This window comes from Dromiciops gliroides, chromosome 1 (genome assembly GCF_019393635.1).
Source record: "Dromiciops gliroides isolate mDroGli1 chromosome 1, mDroGli1.pri, whole genome shotgun sequence".
Taxonomy (NCBI): Eukaryota; Metazoa; Chordata; class Mammalia; order Microbiotheria; family Microbiotheriidae; genus Dromiciops; species Dromiciops gliroides.
Genome location: NC_057861.1, coordinates 649,606,259 through 649,628,194, shown reverse-complemented (window position 1 = coordinate 649,628,194; position 21,936 = coordinate 649,606,259). Strand labels below are relative to the sequence as shown.

The 21,936-nt window shown below is 37.9% G+C and overlaps 1 protein-coding gene across 1 annotated transcript in view; it reads right to left on the bottom strand.

Annotated features, from left to right (window-relative positions):
- LURAP1L (leucine rich adaptor protein 1 like) overlaps window positions 1-21,936 on the bottom strand; it is a 102,767-nt gene that overhangs the window by 31,557 nt on the left and 49,274 nt on the right.

The window sequence follows — 21,936 nt, the reverse complement described above, 5'->3', positions numbered from 1 at the left end:
ATTGAACAACCAAAGATGGGGAAGTCAGTGTGAAAATCTAATTTTACCCTCTATAACCTATTATAATACAATACAATATAGGATGATAATAACCAATGATGATATTAAGCACTTACTATCAGTGAGTAAGCATTTATTAAGGGTCTGGTTGGTGGCAGGCATTGTGCTAAGAGCAGGGAAAACAAAGAAAGGCAAAAGACAGTCCCAGTCTTCAAGAGGATACCAGTCTCTGGAAGGAGAGGTGAAAGCATGCAAAGAATTATGTACAGGCAGTTTATATATACAGGATGAAAAGGAAATAGTCAACAGAGAGAAGGTGCTAGAACCAAGAGGGTTTGGGAAAGGCTTCCTCTAAAAGGTGCGATTTTAGCTGGAACTTGAAGTCAGTAAGGAGGGAGAGATGAGTAGAGAGAGTATTCCAGGCCTGGAAAATAGCTAGTAAAAATATTTAGAGTCTGGAAATGGAGAATCTCGTGGGACTAAGAACAAGGAGGCTCGTGTCATTGAATTAGAATTCATGAAGAGGTGTGGTGGGAAGTAAGATGAAAGAAGATTGTAAGCAAACCATTGGGCTAAGCAATACGAGATATTTAAAGCTTAAAAAAACCCCAGTCCTCATCTTCATGGAGCTAATGAGTAAATGAGGGTCGATCCAAACACAACAATTCAAAATAATATATGAGTTACAATAATAGCAAGACACAAAGTACTATGTGAAGTCTGAGAGGAGGCTTGTTATCTGACCAGAGGATAAGCTAAATCCCATACGTGTGTATGTATATATATATATATATATATATATATATATATATATATATACATGTATGTATATAGGTATATGTATATAGGCATGTACAAAAATATCCATGGTGATTGACAAGGGCAAGGAGGTTGGATTGAGAATGGGAGTGGGATCATAACAATGGAAGGAAACAGAAAAGCCCTTTTAAAGAACACTTAAAATTAACTAGGGTTATAAAAGGTAACTTAATAAAGGTAAAGGGGTAGTTGTGGTGGAGTATTATAGGAATCACATGAGCTAGGTGATAAAGTAGACAGGAAGTGCTGGCCTGAAGTCAGGAAGAATTGGGTTCAAACCTGGCCCCAGACACTTGGTAGCTGTATGACTCTGGGCAAGACACTTAAAAACAAACAAACCTCTGACTCAGTTTCCTCAACTGTAAAATGAGGATAATAACAGCACCTACTTCACAGGATTGTTGTGAAGATCAAATGAGATATTTGTAAAATTCTTGGTAAAGTGCCTGGATGTTAGTGACCTTACAGAGAGCAGCTTCCCTCCAGGGGTATGGTCAATGGGCAGATAACAAGGGGATAAGAAGTGAATGAAAAGAGAAGAAATGTAGGCACACGTACAGGCAACACATTCTCCAAGTTTGGCTTAACTGGATGGTAAGGTCAAGTGAAGGGTTGGGTTTTCTGGTTGTTTTTAGGATGGGAGAGATCTGGAAATCTTTGAAGGCATCAGAGAGATAATCAATGAATTGGGAGGGCTTGAAATTAGGGAGTATGATGGGATAATCTAAAGGGCAAATTCCCAAAGGAGACAGGGTGGGATAGGATCAAGGGTATAAACAGAAGGGTTGACATTGGCCAGGAGAGTTTCTCTCTTGCTTTGAAGCTGGAACAAAATAGGAGAGGATAATGGTAAGATGGTTTGAAGCATGGAACCATGGAGAAGGAGGTGCTTATAGATGGCCTCGATTTTTTTCAATGAATGATGGAGCTAGGTACTCTGTTGAAATGGATGGGTGGTTTAAGTGACTTGAGACTAGATGTTCAAAACAGCTCTAATGTGGATAAGCCATAACGAGTTGATCACAGTGGAGTAAAAAGACTAAGATAGGATAACATAAAACTGGATATCAGAAAGTAACTCTGGCTTTGCTACAGGCATTTTAAATTGAGTTCATTAATTCAAAGCTAATACATTTCCATCCCAAGTTAGCAGCATCCTTTGAAGCAATTTGGTTTTTTCCAGCTCAGTGCCAAAGCAAAACATGTGATTCATTGAAGAGACCAGTTCATTGTCACTGAATGAGGCAATCAGACACCTCATGGTCATTAAGATCCTCTGAAATTTCCTGATCTTATCACTTCCAATTCCATGAAAGATATCAACTTCAGAGCAGTGGAAACAGAGGCCTGTTTCACTGAATAAAAGCACTCCACCTGCTGTGAAATTAGGCTATTTTATTCAGCTCTTGGAAATGTGGTAGTCACTTATTACCTTTCCACCAAATACTGGTTTTGCACAGATGCACAGGAAAGAAATCAACACTACCCTGTCATTTAGTAAGTCAACAATGACAGAAAACAAATGGCAGGATGTACAGTGTGCATCTAAATATCACTTTGATGGACACACAGTGTGAGTTCATGGTTCTGTGGAAGAATTAATAGGATGATGTAACTTACCTAATGAAAGCAAAATGCTGACAATACAGTTATCTAAGTACTTGAAGAAAATAGATTGGTTTTATGTTATTTTTTTATCTTTTCTAAAGTCTTGAGATGATGTGGTGATGGTGTCACTAATAATTCATAGAGAGAATATGGAACAAAAAAGGAATATTGAGCATTTGGGGATCTGTTTGCTTTCTTACTTGAAAGCTCAGCACATCAGTAGGGGTAAGGTGGGGGTGGGGTGTAATGGAGGCAGTGGTAGAACAGTGAAAAGAACATTTGGACTCGAAAATTTTGCATTCAAATTCTGGCTCTGATACCTATTAGCTATTTATCTTGGATGAGTCCCTTAATCTCCCAGTTTTAGATTCTAGGCTACGTCACCTCTCCATGTATATACCATGTTTTTTTGTTGTTGTTGTTTTGGTGGGGCAATGAGGGTTAAGTGACTTGCCCAAGATCACACAGCTAGTAAATGTCAAGTGTCTAACGTGGGATTTGAACTCAGGTCCTCCTGAATCCAGGGCTAGTGCTTTATCCACTGAGCCATCTAGCTGCCCCCATATCATGTTTTTTAAAGCAAAAAAAATTGCTAAACTAGAAAAAAACATGGATATCAGTAGCACATGAATGCCAAAAATTATTTATCATTAAAAACTGCCAACATTCTGGTGTATTTTTCCCCCCAGTAGAATGTCCTTAAGATTAATCTTCTACTGATAATTTTAATTGGCTATGAATTACAGAATAATCTCTTAAGTGATTTCTCAACAATTTAAATTACATAAAATTCAAAGAGCAATAGAAAAACTCACAATGGGCACAAGAGGGTCACAACATATTACCATTTTGGGAGGCAGTAAGATTCAATGGACAAAGCATTAGATTTTTAGTAACCAGACCTGTGTTCAAATTCTGACTCTGCCATTAAACTACCCTTAAGTAAGTCATTTAACCTCTCTGATCTTCAGTTTCCCCAAGTGTAAAAATAAAGGAGTTGGACTATGTGATCTCTAAGTTTCCTTCTATGTGTACAAAAAGTAGCATTAAGTGAGACGGGGGCTAGAGAAGAATGTTACCTGGTCATGCATCTGACCCATTAACTTTGTAAGGAGTCATCATTTTCATTTTATCAAGGATTATTAGTGACATGGCTCTCTAGCCCATTGATACTCATTAAAATAGATAAAGGGAATGTGTTGAGGGGAACCTAGTTGGGATATTTAAGAAGATGAAGCAATGACTATTTCATTGGTGAATGTAAGAGTGGCCACCAACCTATTATCTTGGGGCAGAATTGGTTTAACAGTTGAAAGAAGCTTGGCCAAAGTAAACCTTTAATGAGCATTTCTTATGTTGTGACTATGCTTAGTACCTGCTGTGGGAGTTTGGGGAGGGGGATCAATTTACCATAAGAGTGAGTATGAAAATAAGAGGTTGCTTGGATTGTATAACTTTAAAAAGTGAAACCCTGATAGAAAAGCATTTGAGAGCCCCAGATGTTATGTAACTTTTTGTACATACTGGTCATATCAAAGAATGGTGTGGGCTTGTGGGTTTTTTTTTCTTTCTAAGTAGTTATAAGGTATCTTGTCTATTAATATCACCCCTCCACTTCTATCACATAAACTACTTCTTGAACCTGAAATTTTCACCAAATTTTAAAGACAATAAATTCCAAGAAAGGGAATGTCATAATAGATAGAAAATTGGCTTCAGGTCCAGGAAGATTTGGGTTCAAGTCCTATCTATGAGACACAGAGGTTATATGATTCTGGACAAATCACTTAACCACCCAGTACACCCAACAATTCTCTAAGACTGTAAATTGCAAAGGCACTAACTAGACTAATGAAATTATGCATCTGATCTATAGATTATAGATATATAGGTATAAATGTGTATATCTATATATACGGAGTCAGTCTTAACTAAGACTTGGATCATATATACATACATATACACACATATATGCATATGTATGTATATATATGTATGTGTGTGTATATATATAAAACGTCTTAGTCTTAACTAAGACTTTTAGCATACTATACATAATTCAAAATTGAACAAATGGCAATAGGAACATTTTAATTAACTCTTTCCACACTCAAACATCTTTTTTATTTCTTTCAACAGTGACCCAAATATCATAGCTGGTAGAAGGTTTTTTATAGACTACAGACAGCATGGTTTAAAAACTCATACCCTTATAGATATAGAGTGGGAAGCTTGGAGATTATCTAGGCCCACTTCTCATTTTACACATTAGGAAATCAAAGCCTAGAGAATTTAAGTCCCACCAATAATAAGCTGGGATCTGAACCAGGGCCATTTGATTCCAGTGTTCTTTCCACCATACTCTGGACTCCAGCATTTTGACATAACTGCCCTTTGGTATCATAACCTGGACTTTGCTGTTGACCAATTAGAACTCAATTTAAGAAAGGAGAAGGGTGATTTCTAGAACCTCGGGATTTCTATTTTGAAACTGATCACATTTTCTTGAAGACAAGGACTGTTGCATTTTTGCCTTTATATTTTCAGCATGTATCACAATAACTGGTTCATAGTAGGCATTTTTAAAAATGCTTGTTTAGCTCTGTGACCCTGGGCAAGTCACTTAACCCCAATTGCCTCACACACACACACACACACACACACACACACACACACACACAAATGCTTGTTGATTGATTATACACCAGCACAGTCTCCAAAGGACTTATATAGGTCAGGATAGTATTGGGAGCATATAGACTTTGTAGAGTCATTCTGAAATAAGCTCAAAGACATATTCTAATACTAGAGAAACCCCTACATTGTGATAACAGTGGCTCATAATTAAACTAAACCTGAGGAATATTAGGCTGAAAAGCCTTTTTTTTTTTCTTTTTTTTTGCTATTTCTTAGTTGGGCCCTCAAGTCTGGAGCTCCAAAGGTAGGTGCTATAACATTTAGTTCTGATGTCGGTAACCTGAAGCATAGAGTTTTAGTCCTTCTGAGGCACTTGTGGAACTCTCTTGCAGAATCATGTTTGACATAGCATTTGCATATGTAAATTACATACCTATATATAGGTAGTTGAATTGCCTAGAGTTGATAGGGAATTTGTTTTTGTTTTTGCTATTAAACTATTAATTACACTTAAAAAGAAACAGGGTTTGCAAGTGCTTTTAGAAATGGCTATCTCAGAAGGTTTTTGGGTGGTTTTTATTTTATTGAGTTTTTATCAGAGATTATACAAATGTTTTAAGCTCAGGTTAGAATTCCACATAAAGGTAGTAGAAAGAGAACTAACCAAAATAAAATAAAATAACATTGCTCTCATAAAATTATACTTTCGACATCACTGTATGCGATGGTATCTTGGAGAGCAGGCACTCAAGAAAAATTGCTGGACTGGGGAAATTAATTTTATAAAAAAGAGGAAAGGGGAAGCTAGGTGGCGCAGTGGAAAAGCACCAACTCTGGATTCAGTAGGACCTGAGTTCAAATTTGACCTCAGACACTTGACACTTACTAGCTGTGTGACCCTGGACAAGTCACTTAACCCTCATTGGCCTGCAAAAATAAATAAACCAACAAGTTAATTAATTTAAAAAAAGGAGGAAAGTAAGCATTGCATAAAGGACCTTTAGAGGCTATATATACTTGGTCAACAAATCCCTCTCTAAAACCCTTTCTTGAGGGACCCGAGGGTTCCCTCTTACTTCCTAATGCAGCCCATTCCAACAGAGAACTGGAGAGGTGTCTTAAGCCAACTCTCAACATTAGAAAGTTTTCCCTTATGTCAAGTTATCTCCATATATCATATTAGTTCCCTAAATCTGTCTCTCTGCAACTTCATCTTTCAGTCCTCTGGAGACAAAAAGAGGAAGCTTAATTCTCCTTTCACATTTCAGCCCTTTGAACATTTGAAGACAGATAGCCTATCACCTCTAAATGCTTCACTTCTTCATATTAAACATACTGAGTAACTTCAATTCATTTTTATAGGTTCTGCGCTATACTGTCTACCCTCCCCAACCTTCAGATGCCCTCCAACTTATCAATGTTCTTCCTAAAACTTGATGCCTAGAATTGAGCACAACACAGTGGGCCTATCACCAACCTTGTTTTGTACATTTGTACATTACTTGTACATCTTGATCACCTTAAGATTTCATTAGCTTTTTAAGCCCTAATATAATAACACTGTAGATCACCTAAAATCTCCAGGCCCTTTCCAGACAACCTGTTTAGACATGCTTCCTCACAACTTATATTTGTGAAGTTGACTTTTTAATCTAAGAATCAACTTTACATTTATCTCAGTTAAGTTTCACCTTACTAGATATGGCTCAAAGTTCTATACTGTTGAAATTTGGGGGAACATTAACTTGGTTATACAATACATTAGCTACACCTTCCTGCTAGGTGTCATCTCTATGATTGCTTAGGATTCCATCTGTATCTTTATGCAAGTCACTAAAATGTTAAATATTATAATGCCAAACACAGACTTTTAGGGGAACTCCACTACAGATATCTCTTCATATTAACATTCTGCCATAGATTTCATCTTTTTTTTTTTTAAAGTTCGTATCACTTTTTCCCTCCTGCGGTACCTCTCCCATTCTCCATGATCCTGTTTTCCATGATCATTGAAGGTGGCCCAACAATCAACCCAGAACATTCTCAGTAATATGGAAAAATGAATCCTGTCTACAAATGCTTGATAAGTGGCCTTCATCCTCAGCCCCAAAAATTCCAATGAAGGTGATTCTGAAGTAGTCCATGCCACTTTTAGAAAACTCTAATTGCTAAAAGGTTTTCCCCCTTAAGTCAGGCTTAAATTCACTTCTTTATATCTCTGATTCATTGCTGAATTCTCTGAGGCTTATTGACTTAGTCATTGAAGGAAGGAAGCCAAGTATTCCTTTGCTTTTGCTTATCCTACCTTGGTTTTAAATTCCTTATTAGCCATTTTGTACTGTTATTTCTTATCTAAATATAGTTTTCCTGGGCAGAAAAGGTAGCCTTCTCTAAGAGTAGACAGACATAGGAGCAGGGCTGGCCCAAGGCAAAGTATAGTAAGGAAAATAAGTCTTTATTGTACTGCAGTCTCCTTATTTTGTGTCATTTTCTTCCCTTACATTATCATACAAAATGTTCAAATTTCCACTATTTCATTCCCTGAAAAAATCCTGTTCTCAGATCTTTCCTTCATATTAAGGTGTAAAAAAATCATTAAGAGCATAGAGTTTTCCCCCTCTCAAGGCCACATACATTTTACCAGTGTTTATACTCCACTGAAAACTGCAACCAATGAGAAGGGTAGATCTGGGTGATATCTAGCCTGTTTACTACCTGATATTAGCCTACAAATGTGGTCACCTAATCTGCTCATCTAGCCTCTCATGAATAGTTGAACGCCAAGGAAACAACAATTGATTATCTCTCCTTGGTCATATGGCAGCCAAAGCATAAAACTCAGGAGATTAAGAATTGAAGAGTTCTTGGTTTAGTGGCCATAGCAGAATACAAAGTAGTCTTGGAGTTGGAGGAGGTAGGGCAGGATTTATAGTTTTACTTAAAGATAGAGGGAGAGACTGATTTTTTGAAACTGCTTCTGATTTTATAACTTTATAATATAAGTATGGAATTCTGCATTCACTAATACTGCTACTACTTCTATAACTAACTCCTCTGCCCCCAATCCTGCCAGTATCCATGTTTAGAGACAATGAAACTAGAGAGGTTTAACCCAGAGCCAATCTTTGCAACCATTTTGTCTCATAAAGGGGGAACATGAGGACAATGTTGTATTTAGGATTTGGGGATCGGGAGGCCTGGATTTGGATCCCGCATTTAATTTTTGCTTTGTAATCACAAGCAAATTCTGTGAGTCTCAATTTTCTCTTTTTATAAGCAACATGAGGCTAATAATACCTGTAATACCTATGTAATAGGGTTGTTGTGAGCCTCAGGTAAGATAAAGGTATGAAAAATGTCTTATACACTTTAAAGTGTTCTAGAAATCCCACCATATTGTTGTTACTATCACTGCTGCTACTATCATGGTGACCTACTGAGACCATTTCTGTGAACTCATTCAATTTACTTCATTCTCGGGCCTCAATTCCTTTTTTTTTTCCCAGGATTTTAGCTTTTTTTTTTTTTTTTTTTTTTTTTTGCGGGGCAATGGGGGTTAAGTGACTTGCCCAGGGTCACACAGCTAGTAAGGGTCAAAGTGTCTGAGGCCGGATTTGAACTCAGGTACTCCTGAATCCAGGGCCGGTGCTTTATCCACTGCGCCACCTAGCTGCCCCCTCAATTCCTTTTTATGTAAAATGAAGATTGGATGGGATATGGCTCAAAGTTCTATACTGCTGAAATTTTGGGGACCATTAACTCAGTCATTTAACACATTGGTTACACCTTCCTGCTAGGTGTCATCTCTATGATTGATAAGCACTCCATCTGTAGCTTTAAAGTCCATCCCATTTCTTGATGATAAACTTAGGCAGCTATGCATGAGGTCACCCTTGCTGCTGGCTGATTTTGTTTTGTGTCTTGGTTTGTACAATCATATTTATGCCTTGTCCATTGTGACCAAGCCCCAAATTGTTCAGCAACCTCAATCTCCTGCCTTGTTTCTTTTTGCCTAATCCCTAGCTTTGGCACCATGCAACATGCTCTAGTTCCTCTGGACTGAAGCTCTACCCATAAACCACAGTCATTGTGACTAGGGCTCTGCTAAAAAGGCTGCCAGACTTCCCTGAGGCTGACTGCCAACCTGGACCATTGCCTGCTGTCTGCAACCAGATTACCTGGATGCTGTGCTCTGCTCACCTGCAGAGAAACCCACCTGCTTCCTCTGGTTGGACCTACTTTCCAGTCATTCAACTAATTAATATTTATCATGTGCCTTTTAGTTGCTCTCTTTGTTTCTCTAGAGCTTAGCACTGTACCTTGCACGTGGTGGACATTTAATAAGCATTTATTGAATTAATCCAAATTACATACTATTTACAGAGCATTACATTAGGTGGTAAGGGAAACACAAAGTTGAAATAAGACACACTTCCTGCCTTCATGGAGCTTATAACCTAGCGGGAGGATCTGATAAAAACTCAAATAACAGAAGTATATAATATTAAATGAAAAATGCATCAGAATGTTACAAAAGCCAATGCTATGGGTAGTCCAATTTAAAAGAGGCTATTGTTGCCAATCAGAAGGATCACAGAAGGTATCATTTGAGTTCAAGGAGGTATCATTTAAGTTGGACTTTAATGGATGGGTAAGTATAATGAAATAGATCTTGAATCATTAGGGTAGCACCAGAGTGTAGAAGGTCTTGAATGTCAGGCAAAGGAGTCTCAACCTTTCTCAAGAAGCAACAGAGATTTTTGAGGAAAGGAATCACTACCCTATATGCTTGGATATCCAAATATTCCACTCCAATCTGATCTAACAAGAATTTACTGCATGTCTATTATGTTTGAGGTACTGTCCTAGGCACTAGAGATAAAAATGACAAAACAATAACAAGAGCGACAGGACAACAGACCCTGAGATCAAGGAGATGTTCCACCATCTGACAAGATTTCCTAATTTCATCCAATACCAGGACCTCCCCAAATCACCAGCCCAAGTTTTAGGATTTGTCCAACCTCTCGGCCTTAGGTAACCATGTTCTAATATGCTTGATCACCCACCCAGGCTTAGTACTGACAGTTTTTATAATCTCCACTAGATTATTTACTAACTTTTCTCTGATCGAGTTTAATAATCTTGTAGTTAACAGCCTCAGCCACTTGACACTTACTAGTTGTGTGACCCTGGGCAAGTCACTTAACCTTCATTGCCCTGCCAAAAAAAAATTCTTGTAGTCAAGCCACTGGTAGGTAATATTTTAAGTTTATAAATCAAAATAATTATGAATCAGAATAATTGCTGAACTGCATTAGTAGAGGGGATTTCATCAGCAGGAATTCCCTACATTGATAAAGTCACAAGTCTGGACAAAAAGAGGAGGCATGCTGTGATATTAGTGATTATTTGTTATTATTTCTATAAATCCTTGGGTAAAATAGGACATGTACATGCTAAGAATGCTTAGTATTACTTGTAAAGATAAAATCCCATATCTCTAGCAAGGAATGTGCTAAGCCAAAGGTATTGAGAGGATTGGTATCTTGAGAATTTATACTGGTGAAATGCTAAATGAATTTGTAGAATTAAATAAATTTTTAAAATCTAGAAGCAATAACATGTTTGTCTACCCAATTGATGCTCCATTTTCTTCTTTCCTACCTGGAGTGTAAAGATGGACTGGCATAAACCCAAAGTAAACTAGAATAGGTCACAGAGGTGAAAAGATGAACACTTCTAACCCTATGCTTAGGTACAATGGTACCTCAGGGCAGCAGAATCCTTGAGTATAGCCACTATTCATGAGGGAGGCAGATGGGATATGGCTAGAGAGAGAGAAAAGAAAAGTGACCCAAATCTCTCTATACTTTCCAAGATATTATTTTTGGTGGGGCAATGAAGGTAAAGAGACTTGCCCAGATTCACACAGCTAGGAAGTGTCAAGTGTCTGAGGCTGGATCTGAACTCAGGTTCGCCTGAATGCAGGGCTGGTGCTTATCCACTGCACCGCCTAGCTGCCCATCTCTATATTTTCTAGGATGCACCAGATATCTCTCCTTTTCATCCAGTAGAAAATTAATTATTCCAATTTTTGAAGTAGGCAGACAAGTTCTTTTGTAAGTGTCAAAGCTGAAAATGCTGAAGAAAGGATTGATTTACTTTTTCCTCCAGAAGCCAAAGAACAAGACTTAGGAGGGGTCTAGAGGGAAGGTGTTCTGCCCCACCCTTCAGGTAGGGAGTGTTACCAGGTCTTTTCTAAATACAAAGGGAGAACTGGGGATATCATTCACTTTCACTACCAAGTTAGCGTGGAGAAGCTAAAATTATGACATGTCCAGAAAATGCATAGTTGTCTTAAGACATGTTTTTAGAAAGGCATCAAGTTTTTACCATGAGGAGATCTTTGCAGCTCTAGTTATTCCCAAACATTTTAAAACAATGTTTTAATGGAGAAAGTGTCAGATTGGGCAGAACTCTGTGTTTAGTCTACTAATAAAGCCATGAATTTTTTATAGTGTGACCAAGGCCACTAATCAGATGAGAAGATAGAATGAAGTCATAGTTTGTGGAGCTTTGTTTATTATGTTACAGTTCTACAATTCTATCTTTGCATTTTAAAAATGATGAAAGGCAAAGGGGATGATTCTGGAGCTCCTTAGTATAAATACATTCACTGGGATGCCACCCTTGGCTTTTTCAGTACTTCATCCAGAATTTGTGTTGTGAGGGATTTGAGCAGGTAGGGTAAGGGACCAGTTTTGTTGGTATTTACTCTGCTATGGGGAGGAGAGAGGCTGGTAGATGAGGTTATACAACTTGGTGAGAAAAAATGGATGGGGATGTGGAAGGCTTTGAACGTTAAGGCAATGAGGTCGGAGGAAGTGGTACAAGGTCATTCTCAAGGTCTTACTGAAGAACTTTAGTAATCATTTGTGAGACACGGGAGACAATGGCACAGGACTGTCCGGCATGGCATGCTTGCATCAAAGAAGGTACTGAGGGGCAGCTAGGTGGTGCAGCGGATAGAGCACTGGCCCTGGAGTCAGGAGTACCTGAGTTCAAATCCAGCCTTAGACATATAACACTTACTAACTGTGTGACCCTGGGCAAGTCACTTAACCCCAATTGCCTCACTAAAACAAACAAACAAACAAAAGAAGGTATTGTACTCCTGGAGTAAAGCAGAATCCCAGTAACACAAAGCAAATGGGAGACGTGCAAATCTAGAGACATCTCCATTCCAAATATTCAAATGAAGTATTTGTGCCTGACCTCTAGTAGAGCCTTCCAAACTCATATTGGACTGATCAGCCAGAGTTAAGCACTCCGTACCTTGACCCCAACATTGTGATGTCATTGGTCCTCTTTAAATATGAAGGACAAACAACAACAATAAGCTTGAATTTTAATATGAGATCTAGGAACCTTAGAACTCATCTACTTCCTCATTTCACATATAGAAAAACCGAGATGCAAAAAGATAAATTGACTTGCTTATTTCCAAATGTACTAAGTAACACAGCCCATTGATAAAGACCTCAGGTTTCTGACAAAATTAAGTTTTTTTTTAGTGGAAGGTCTGTCCCTGCATAACTAGATTTGGTTTTTTTCTCTCTTAGGTGCTACTTGGGGGATACTTTTTACATAGTCAGAATCAATTTAAACATTAAGTATATTAGTTAGAATGAATTACTACTACCACTTACATGTTAGAGGGGTTTTGTGGGGGGGGATGGTGGAACACATCTATCAAACAGTTGGTTAGGTTTCTTTTGTACATGTTTCTAATTATCTTACTTTGATATTTTATTTCAGAAAGGTACATTCCTCTTTCACTTGTAAACAATAACTAGAAAATGTGCCTTTGTGATGGACAGTGTGTAGGTTCAGGTGATAGGAAAGAAAGAAGTGAATGCTAAGGATGGGGCATCCAGAAACTATAGCAACAACAGGGTAGGGACAATAATTACTAGGTGGTTTTGGTGTTGGGAAATCTCTGAATCCAAGGAGCTTGGGCTCAGTGATCAGGAAGATCAAGAGTATAACTTGAGATTCAATGATCAGGGAAGTTTAATTAAGGATTTCATAGGTATTTGGGTGGGGCGGGCAATGAGGGGTAAGTGACTTGGTCACACAGCTAGTAAGTTCAAGTGTCTGAGGCAGGATTTGAACTCAGGTTCTCATGAATCCAGGGCTGATGCATTATCCACTGCTACCACCTGGCTGGCCTGGGGAAGTTTAATTAAAATGTGAAAGTTGAAAGACTCTTTGGCTTAAGAGTGGGAACCACTAGAGTTCTACCTTGGGAAAAGTTGGTGCCAACTGAAAAGACTGTGTTGATGCCAATCAAAAAGACTGAGACCCATGGCTCAGGGGTAGATTGTGCATTCTTTACATCAGTAGATAATATTTAATGAATGATTCTACTGTAAACCTCATAAGTCTAATATAGTACTACATTTTCTAATACATCTTAAAGATTTTAACTAGTCAAAACAACATGGTGGAATATGTCAACATGTAGAGAAGGGAACATTCAGCTCTAAATCCTAAGTCCAGACATGCTGAGTAAACAAACTCTGAATCCACTCAAGCTAAAGAAATAAAGTTCAGGATGTTATGGTTCTATTGTAGATCAATTCCTCATTTGTTTATTTTTAGTTGCCGAGTTAAAATCTATTGCTTTGTAAAATTGTTTTATAAAACCCAAAGAACATCACAAATAAAGACCTTAAGTAGACTATCTTTTTTTTTTAAATCAAAACAAAACGTGTCATGTTGCTAAGGAAAATCATGGAAGGCAAGTTAGATGAAGAGACACCAACTCATCATGTAAAGAACCTGATTACCAATTCATTATTTGAGACCTTTAGGTTTCATTGTCTTACTCACTTCCTTTCTCTCCCTTTCTAGGCTCTGGGCCTGGCCTGACTTGCCTTCCACACCCTTTATTAGCTTCTGTTTTAATACTATTACTTTTTACTCAACTTTCCCTAAAAGAAAAGTAAGGTTCCCATGAGCCCAGGTCATGAAAATATGAAACAATCAACTTGTTGATGAACATATGAGCCAGTGCTACGGATTAATTGTGAGTGTGCTCATGGTTGACACTAGTCAGCATGCCTAAAGCAATTAGTGGTGGATCTCAGACATTTCCCTAGATTTCCAGAGTAGATTTTCTTAAATTGCAATGTTAAATTTTTTACTCACCCAACAAACATTCATGAAGTACATGCTATGTGCTAAGTATTATTCTGGGCTTAGGGGATCCAAAGACAAAATTTAAACCGTCCCTGCCTTTCAGGAGGAAGACATCAATCAACAAATATTTATTAAGTCCCTACTATACCTGGCACAGGGCACATAATGACAAAAGTCTTTGTATTCAAAATGTTTACATTATATTTGGGGAAACATCAATCAACAAGAATTTATTTAGTAACTACTATGTGTCAGACACTATGCTCAGCCTTGGGAATAAAAGGGGAAAAAAATGAAGGCATCCTTGCCATCTAGGGATATATGTTCTATCAGAGGAGAAAACATACATATACACACATACATATAAACATATATACACACATATATTCGTATTTGTATTTTATCCTAGTAAAGCCAAAATAGAGCTGTTGAAGTTTCTTTAGCAGGGAAGTGAAAAGACTCAACATATGCTTTCAGGAGAGTAATTTGGCAGGAAGGTGGAGGATGAATTAGATAACAAGAGATGAACAGGGAAACCCAATACCTTGACCATCATTTTGGGAGACAAGAAGAACATAAGAAAGTAACATGATACATGTATTTACATCCCTTCCCTCAAGGACACAGCATAAAGGGAAAAGGGAAAAAAAAAAACAGAAAGAAATGTAGTAGGTGAAGAAGTTCTGCCAAAGCATGATTGGTTCCCCATTGAGAGAAAGGTAAAACTATACCGAAACAACTAGAATGAATGATAGAGCCATGCCAGTGCTTGGCTTTTCCTGGGGCCATACCACAAATATGTTGCATTGTTTTTCAGGGAACAGAGCAGGCAGTTGACAAATGGAGGTGGTCAGTGGAGCTGATTGGCATGTGAATCTGCATCCTTTCTTTGTGTGCCATTGATGGTCTTTATATTATCATAAATTTTGCAGTTAAATTTAAGTTGTGTGTAGCTAAAGTTCTTGAGACATAGAAATCTAATGATTTAGTAGAAGAAAGTCCTAGTTGAATCCATTGCTAAAAACTTCCCAGCTTAAAAATCTAATTTGTGTGTGTGTGTATTCACTCACAAGTAAGAAGTGAACCTATGTTTATTTCATTCTGTTTTTCATTTGAGCCTTTACCTTATGGTACTTCTACCCTTAGTTATGAGTGACTGGCAGACACATAATTGTGGCTAACAGTTTTGTTCCCATACTGAGTGCATATGGTGGTGTCTGTCTTTGGTTAACAGCTGTACTTTCTGTTTGCAGAGACTAGGGGGGTTCTGTCTTTTTGCCTCATCAAATCCATGCAGTATTTTTGCTCAATGGGGCCATTTCATCTCTAACTGCTATACATCAGAGCACTATAATTTCAAAGCAGTATTGCTAAACCACACCATTCTGAGTTGTGCTGTAAGGAAAATTGCATATGCAAAATAAACAAATGATCAGTAACATTAATTATGATTATGAAAGTCCTTAAAACCAATTGGATATAGAATAATATTACCTAATATGCGCCTAGAATTGCCAATTTTAAGACTTGAAAACAAAACTTGGATACTCCGTGTAGATTATTAAATTAATAACGTATACCCATTCACATCAGACCTAAAGCAACCTCATTCTAAGGTACTTAAAAGAATTGGTAGATACAATTGCTGAGTCACTGTCACTGATGTTTGAAAGATCATGGAGAATAACAGAGGTGTTACATGACTGGAGAAGGCAAATGTTCCAATTTCCAAGAAAAGAGACAACTGTCTATAGAATATAGTCTATAAACTATAGCCCATTGGAGCTGTTCTCAATTTGGATTCTGAGCTGTTTCTTCACCTTATATTCTGTTTCCCAGCAATCATTCTGGCCCCCTCTCACTAAAACCTTGTATTCTACTGCTAGGTTCCCTAGCTCTGATGTGGGCTTTTTTCAGTATCTTTCCTGGTCTGAGCCTCATACACTTAAAAACCATGTCTCACTATACCCTCTCCCTCTTTCTAGTACCCCTCTTTGAGAATGTGACCTCCTTGAGGGCAGGGGCTATTTTGTTTGCTTGTATATGTATCGCCATAATGCTTAACACGAGTGCCTAGAACATGGCACTTAATAAATGTTCTATCTATTTGAGTGAAAATGTTTTATTAAATAGAAGTTATGCAGATATCTAGAGAATAAAGCAATGATCACAAAGCCCCTGGCCTTCACCAAGAATAACTCATTCAGACCAACCTAATTTCCTCTTTTTTTTTTTGGCAAGGTTATTAGATGGTAGATATGGTGACTGTTGTGTTTTATTTAGATTTTGTAAATTAATAGTTAACAAAATCTAAAATACTATTTTATGGATAAACTGAGAAGGTCTTCTGAATTTGACATTCTTTTTTTCTTTGTCAGTGATTATAACTTTGGAGAAATTTTTCCTGTGTTCTGAATTGTCTACTTCATTATTTGTCTCTATTATTTCTGCTTTCAGAACTCTGATTTCTTATATGATTGCCACACTAATATATTATTGTAAAAGTTTTATCATTCTTTTGGACCATTCTGGAGTTTCTTGCCATCATTTATGATTCTGAGGCATCCAGAGAGCTACCAGTAACTGTTTTTTTGTTGGTTTGTTTGTTTTGGTGGGCAATGAGGGTTAAGGGACTTGCCCAGAGTCACACAGCAGTAGAGGTGTCAAGTGTCTGAGGCTGGATTTGATCTCAGGTCCTCCTAATCCAGGTCAATGCTTTATACACTGTTTCCTCCTGCTTCCCCATCCAGTAACTTTTAAGTCTTAGACATCTATCTAGGTCATTAAGAGGTGAAAAAAATTTCCCAGTCACTTACCTAGTATATATAGTGTCAAGACTTGAACAGAGGGCTTCTTGACTTCAAGGCCAGCATTCAACACAGTATAACAAGTTGCCTCTTAGTGTTGCATAGTGAACAAAAATAGCAAATGTGATCTTAGGCTACATTAAAGATGCATAGGGTCCAGATGATAGAGGTGATATACCCTGGTTATATCATATCAGCAGTGTTGTATTCAGTTACAAGTATCACATTTTGTGGATATTGATAAGCTAGAAATATCCATTGAGACAACTAGGATGGTTTAAGGTTTTTGAGATATGATATGAGATATGAAGATCATTTGAATAAAGATGTTTAGACTAGAGAAACTAAGATTTAGGGGAGATATACTAGAGTTCTCTGAAGGGCTGCATAAGAAAGAGGAATTATATTGATTCTGGTTGTCTCCTGAGGACAGAATTATGATAAGACCAGTGGGTGAAAGTCAATTAGATTTTAGTCAGATGCAAGAAAACAAAAGATCTTAATAATTACAGTGACCCCAAAATTAAATGGTTGTCTTGGGAGATTCCCTCTCACTTGAAGTTTTTAAGAGAAGGTTGGATGACAGCTTGTTGAGGGAGAAGACGAAGGGAAATGTAAAATGAAGGGATTTCCAGTCATGTATAAGTTGAACTAGATTACTTGTAATATTCCCTTCTAACTCAGAATTTGTCATGTCAAAGCAGAGGGACAGTATGGGTTATTGGACAGAATGATGGATGATGGCTTTGAAGTCAAGTGGGACTTGGATTCTAGTCCTATCTCTGCTATATACTGGCTGTATGAGCATAGGAAAAGTAATTTTAGTCTCAGTGCTTTAACCAGTTCTCTTAAGATTAAAAGTTGGTAAATAGAACTATATTGATCAGTAATAAAATCACAGATATAGACTTAAAACACAATGTGTATATCATAATTCATATTTACAATTTACTCAATTCTTTCATATAGCTGCCAATCACTCTAATTAGGTTCCATTTTTAAGAAGGCTATCAATAATACATGATAACCTCAATAGTCTGTATACACACTTGAATTGTACCTAAGAAACTAAGTATTTATCTTCTTTCTCTACCTCTTTTCCTATCTGTATATGAATTAGAGTGACAGCAATGACAAAGACAATAAATCATTTGAATTAGGTTTTACTTGTCATCAATAAGTGATTCACAGGCAATTAATAGTTCACTTTTGAAATCTAAAAGTTGTCATGACAGATACATATTCAAATATTTGGACCTTTAGTTGAAAAAAATAATAGATTAAATATATTCAAACTGACAAACACCTAACTGAAAACCACTTGCCAAGTTTCAATATGTACAACCTGCCTAGAGATGTCATATTTTATTAACAATTAAATTGACACTACTAATTATCCATTGCAATTGCATGCTAGTTTTTTGTTGTTGTTGTTGTTTTGGGTTTGGTTTTTGGTTTGTTTGTTTTTTTTGATACTTTGCATTGCAATTTTTTTTCTGGTGAGGCAATTGGGCTTAAGTGACTTGCCTAGGGTCATACAGCTAGTAAGTGTTTAACGTATCTGAGCCGGGATTTGAACTCAGGTCCTCCTGAATCCAGGGCTGGTGCTCTATCCACTGCCCACCTAGCTGCCCCGGTGCATTGCAATTTTTAATGGTGGTTTCCTGGTACTTTCCTCAAAGTATCTAATTGTGTATTTTACAGCTTTATTTTCATCATGACTAAAGGAATGATTGCCCTTATATAAATACTCAATACTGAGTACTTTATGCAAGTGTAATTAAATACTTCAATGGCTATGTGATCTCACCTATGTGAGTAACGGACAACAACAATGTAGACACTCATCTAACCTATATGACTCTTGTCTAATCCTCCATGTTTTCCACAGGGTGCCAACCAAACATGTTGGGGGCCTTTCCTGATTTCATTTGACAATGGAAGCACACAAACTGTCTAAAGTTATTCTTAGCTCTCATTCCTATTTGGAATTAAACGCAAGTCAAACAATAAATCAATGTCAATACATAAACATTTATTAAGTGCCTGCTATGTGCTGTTCAAATCAGCTGCCAAATAATCTTCCTAAAACTCAAGTCTGACCAAGTTATTCCCCTGTTTAAGATTTCTAATTAGCTCCCTATTGCCTCTACCCAACTCCCCGGCTTGGGACTTTAAGCATTTCACAGTATAGTTAGTTATTCTGTTCCAATGTAACTGCTCTGCTTGGTTTTTCTTGTATCAGCATTACGAATTTCACCTTCATGCTAACTTTCAAGGGATCAACTCCACGTACTGCCTCCTACAAAAAGTCTTTTCCCCTTAGGTTTTCTACTTATTTGTCTGGTGTAACTATTGTATCTCTATACACCCCATCCCAAGAAGAATGTGGTCTCCCTGAAGGCAGGAACTGTTTTTCATTTTGTCTTTGTAATCCTTAGAATTAACATATAGTAGACGTTTATTAATTTTTTGGTGGATTGAATTGAAACCTGTTCCAAAGGAAATCCTCTTCATAGATTAATATAGAACCATAAGTTCCAACAAAAATATTCTATTTCTTCTTAGTCCATTTATTCATATACTCTTCACAGAAAATGTCATAAGTGGTTAATGTAACTGCTTTTAATGTGGTCATACTATGTGACAAGAATTAGTTTGAGAGGGCATATATTTTGCAACAGTACATATAAAAGGAAAATGGCAGAATATATCAGGGACCTTCAATTCTTTCACTGAACTTTCCCTAGATTTTCAGTTTAACCTTCTTATTTTTGTCCTAACACTTAAATGGTAGAAATAAAATCCACTCCATGTCATCACCCCGGATAATGAACTTCAATTCCTGGAAGGCGTTGATTGCCTGTAATACTTTGCCTGTATTAGGTGGTTATTAAGTGTTTCTTAAATTGAACTAAAGACAAGAATCAATGATATATGGATGGATACATACAGAAACATTATACACAGGATATGATGTATGTCATTACTATGGGAGAGGGCAGAGGGCCAGCCCAGCCATGTGGGAAGAGCAATATACTCCCAGTCAGATAGATGGGTCCCTGTTGTAAGCTAGCTGAACTTCTGTATCCTCCATTTGGAAAAAAAAAATGGGGAACATCAATAATTATACTACTTTACAGGGTTGTTTTTATGAAAAGTATTGCTTATATATTATATTATAGTAACCAATCTTGTTTGGATGGCATTAGCAATATCTTGCATAAAAATTTATCATAGATCTTGCAAGTTTTTATTTTTTTAATTGTCCATATTCCTAAGTAAAGCTTCATATGGCTTTTCTTATTTAGAATATCTCAAGGATCTGGGTTTTGTTTTGTAGAGACTTGAGTGGGACAACATGAAGCATTTGTGTAGACAGTAGACTGAAAGTAAAGTCAGCCACTGACCCTAAAGGACTGGCCCTTCTCTCTTGTTTGCTATGGTAACTTCAAGATGTTTAGCTGTCTACCAAGGTTCCAAGGTTCTTGAAAGTGTATTAAGACAGGAACTAAGTAAACACAACTGGCTGGTTCGTTTTACTGCCCAGTCCCCAGAGTCTCCAAATCAGTCAAGTGAATCCCTCCCGCTGCCCAGCTCCCTACAAGAAGCCCCACCCTTCCCCCATGACGCACACTCTCTTGCTGCTCTGAGCACCTCCCCCGCGCTGGAAGCAAGATCTGGGCAAAGAAGGAAAGCTTGCTCATAGAGCAGTTGCTTTTCATTTATTTTATTTTCCATGCACCCGTGCTAAGCTTCCCTGGTATTGAGTTCACGGGTTAACATTTGCCAAATCAGTGACCACAAATGTATACTGCAGATGACAAGGAGGGAGGAGCTAACGACTCCAGAAAGCTCACTAAGTCTGGAGATCACCTGCTCCCAGGATCAAAGATGCCAAAGTCACGTGACTACTCTTGTACACAGCTGGGGAGGAGGCGGTTAGAAAAGCTATTTCAAAGTGTCTATTGTGACCCCATGGGACCATTGTTTTAGGATCCAGCTGGTGGAGGAACTCGGGAAACTAGAACCACTGGAGAAACTGCAGCTGCTGCTGCACTAAGCCGAGGCACCTGGCCACCACCTCCCCCCACAACTTAAGACTGTGGGCCATTCGATCTGATCAGCAGAAGGAATGCAACTCCTGGAAATGCAACTGGACACTACCTGGGGCGGTCCCCCAAAAAATCACCCAATGTCAAACTGAGGAGAACCTTTGCATTTCATCCGACCCAGCTCCTCTCCCTTCTCTACATTTGAGGGAGGCTGAGGCCCAGAGAGGGAAAGCGACTTGCTAAGGTCACCAAGATTCAAACCACAAGAGCTAGAAGGACCTGATGCATCATCCCAGCCCTCTCATGGGATCTGAGATTTAGAGCTAGAAGTCACTGAGCCCATTCCTCATTTTATAAACGAGGAAACTGAGGCCCAGAGAGAACAACTAACATGCCCACAACTAGCAAATGGCAAACCCAGACATCCAGGTAATAGGGTCCATCATAGTCTAGAGGAGAATGGGCTTCGAATGCTGGCTTAATTACTTGCCTGTGGAACTTAAGAATGTGCCCATATGTTTCTGGAGTCTCCGTATCCTTATCTATAAATTGAGTTGGGCTCCATGTCCTCAGAGGTACCTCTCAGCTGAAAACCTAAGGTCCTACGACTTTTATGAGCCTCAGTTTCCTCTTTAGTAAAATGAAAGGAGTGAGGAGCGGATGTGACTGCATTCCTAAGGCCCTGACAACTTAAAATTTATGATTCTATTAATTCCCAAGGCCCTCAGTTTTTATCCTCCGTAAAATGGGCGCTTGGATTTAAGGCTTGGAAGGGTCCTTTTCTGATCCAGTGCTTTGTTCGT